Source organism: Coenobita brevimanus, chromosome 21 (assembly GCF_032717465.1).
Source record: "Coenobita brevimanus isolate Jiangsu-jjx chromosome 21, ASM3271746v2, whole genome shotgun sequence".
NCBI lineage: Eukaryota > Metazoa > Arthropoda > Malacostraca > Decapoda > Coenobitidae > Coenobita > Coenobita brevimanus.
The window spans coordinates 28,495,689-28,498,818 of record NC_136974.1 but is presented as its reverse complement, the minus strand read 5'-3'; positions in this window follow the sequence as shown (position 1 = coordinate 28,498,818).

Sequence of the window (3,130 nt, the reverse complement as noted above, 5' to 3'; positions counted from 1 at the left end):
TTTATGTATTACATCCACGATAATTCAAGCATTTTAGGCACTGCTAACACTTGGTCCCCGTCTGTTTCCAGACTATTATGCACTCAAAGGCAGGGGCATCTTATGGCGTCACCTCACTCATAGTTGCCAAGTTCGCTTGCCTTTAGTCTATTCGACTATACTCGCTGCCAGGAAACGCAAGGATGAAGTTTATCGCAATTGAAAATACATCATTTTCTCCTTTTCAGTTAAAAAAAAAAAAAAAAAAAGTAACCTGTAATTAGTGCACGAACCAGCTTCTGAGGTGTCGCCCAGGGCATTTAAATACCACCTGAGTGGGAATTTAAAAAAAAGTCAAAACTGCATTTTTTTTTTTTTTTTTTTCGTTGAGGAAAAAAAAAATTGTTTGCGTACTAGTATACATTCCACGAGCTTGCCATTTTCTCTGGACGCTTTTTCAAAGAAAACCATATTTCGAGGTAGGCTACATCACCCCATATCACCCCTACATGACCCCCTTATTTCACTGTTCCCTGAAGCCCAGCGTTCGTTCGTTCAAAGATTTCCTGCAACTTTATTGCAGGCCGGGCCATACATTAGCCCGGTCAGTGGGGTATGGGCTGATTAAAAAATAGTAAGTGGGGAGGACAGGACCTAGGGATTGCCTAGCACACACGTCCTGTCTCCTGGCGGGCTTTGTGGTGTGTGTGAAGCCCAGCAGTCCTCCTACATGCCGCACACTTTCACACCCCATCACTTCGGTGCGAATACCCACCGTTCGTAATGAATATTCCTACATGTGAAGGCTATTTCATTCAGAGCTGGCGTGATGATATTAGCGAGAGTATTTTTGTGATAAATATCATTAGACCGTTACCTACCCCAGCCTGTAACACACCCGACCAAACCTCAGACACTTCGCTAACCAGTCGATCACAACTTCATCTTACAATAATTGTCCAAACGCTCATCCTAACCCATTGACCCCATTTTATTTCCCAGAATTCCGACCTCTAATGAGTTTATTATCACAACTCTCAAGGCCATTTAATTTTTGATGCTCATTTACGGTACAGCTCAAATGCTGGAACTGATTAGCCTGCAGCTCAAATTACAGACCGCATTCAGAAACGATATAGGAAGGTCAGGCATGTTGGAAAGTTATCATGAACAGCTGCCATTAAAAGTCCTGTCGCCTTACCTGCTTTTCTCACAACAGACTTTGAACACCAGTGTGACAAACCCGCAGCCAACAACACTGAAGACACTGATCCATGGCCAGATAAAGCCATCAGTGTCCGCTGCTACAGGTTCATCAGAGTGTTATTCAAAGTCCGTGGATAACATAACAGGAGAGGCTGCAGGAGTGTTGATACCGACTGAACAGTGTATAAATTGGAAAAACCGGTAATAGTCAGAAAAATGAGGGCAAGCTGAATTGGTACTTAATTTGTGTAGTTTAAACGTAAGATAATAACGAGTTTTAGATGCATTATAAATCACTAAGGAAGAAGAGTAGGAGTGTCCAAGGGTTACTGGAATATGCCCTTCTCCTGCATTTTGAGTATATTGTGAGCTGTCTTAACCTTGTCGGAACGAGGACGAATTGGTTCCTGTTATTTAAGCTACAGTATTCCCAAACGGTTACAGTAAGTTAAGAAAATCACGTATTAAAGGGTTATTGATGCTCATCTCTAACCTCTCTAGTTCGAAAGGTCTGTCCTAAACTCAAAAATGATGTCTGGAGACGGCATCATAGTGAAAAGCGTAACATCCAACAACCTATGGCATACAGAAGATAATTTATAAGACTGTCAGTCCGTTTATTTATCAGTCCCTATAGCTACCTATCCATTTATCAGTCAGTTTACACATCTGTCTATCTAATGCACCTCCCCTCCCCACCCCTCACCCCTAAACACACTGTCCCTCGAAAGTGATCCTGACGAACACCAATATGGCGACGACTTCTGAAATATAGTCATCTGGGGATAGCAAGAATAAAGCAGTAAAACACGTCACACCTCTGTCTGATGCATCTCTCCTCACCCCTCAGCCACAACCTCGCCGGAATGTGCCCCTGACGAATACCAGTGTGACTATGGCACGTGCATACTTGACCTGTTCCGCTGTGACAGTATGGCAGACTGCCTAATTGGTGAGGACGAGCTGCAGTGTAGTAAGTAAAGAATCTGTTTTTATTTACTTATTCTTTCATTTATTTTATTTTTTCTATTTGCCTGTCGATCTATCGCCAGACGCCTTAGTCCCGAAAGGCGTGGCCACAAACGAATAGACGCCATGTCACTCTGTCCTCTGCCAGTAAGCTGCTCTCTCTTTCCAACTCACACCCACCTCAATCTTATATCTCTCCACCCCATCCCTCTATCTCATCCTAGGAGTCCATCTCCCATTTCCCTCTCCACAGCTTTCACATAAAGTCTCCTAGTTAGTTTCTTATTTTCTGTCGTCTCCACATTCATCTCAAAGTATTTCTGTTTCTGCTTTTTAGCACATTACCACTTCACGTCCTCATTTGTCTGTCTGTCCACGTAACTCCTCACACTCCTCCCATATAACTCATTTTCACTGCTCTTAATCTTGAATTCTGTCCTTCATAGTAAGGTCCAAGCTTCACCTTCATACGTCAGAGTGATCACAGTACTGTCATGCAGCGATTTTTTTTTTTTTTTTTTAATGCTCGCTTCCGTATTCTTTATCATTGCTCACAGTGAACCAGCAAAGTTCCCTCCCTACTGTACCTTTTCATGCATTTCATCCTCTCTAAACTTGTATCTTTGCTTATCACTCTACCTAAATATTTGAAAGCACTAACTTTCTACACCTCCTGACTATCCAGCCTCATTAAGCACTCCCTGATCTTATTTCTCTCAAAGGTCATAAGTTTGCTCTATAGTACATTCACTTTCCAGTTTCATTACTTACACGCACTCCCTAACTCATTCACGAAACCTTGAAAGTCGCATTGATCTTTATTTAACTGTACGGTATCATCAGCAAACAGCAGTTCGCGTCATTTCTAAACCCTACTCTTTGTCAAGCGACACTGCAACATCCACTGCCTTAGGCTACCTTGTGTATCTTTTATAGCACCACACACACACACACACACACACACACACTAGAGAGA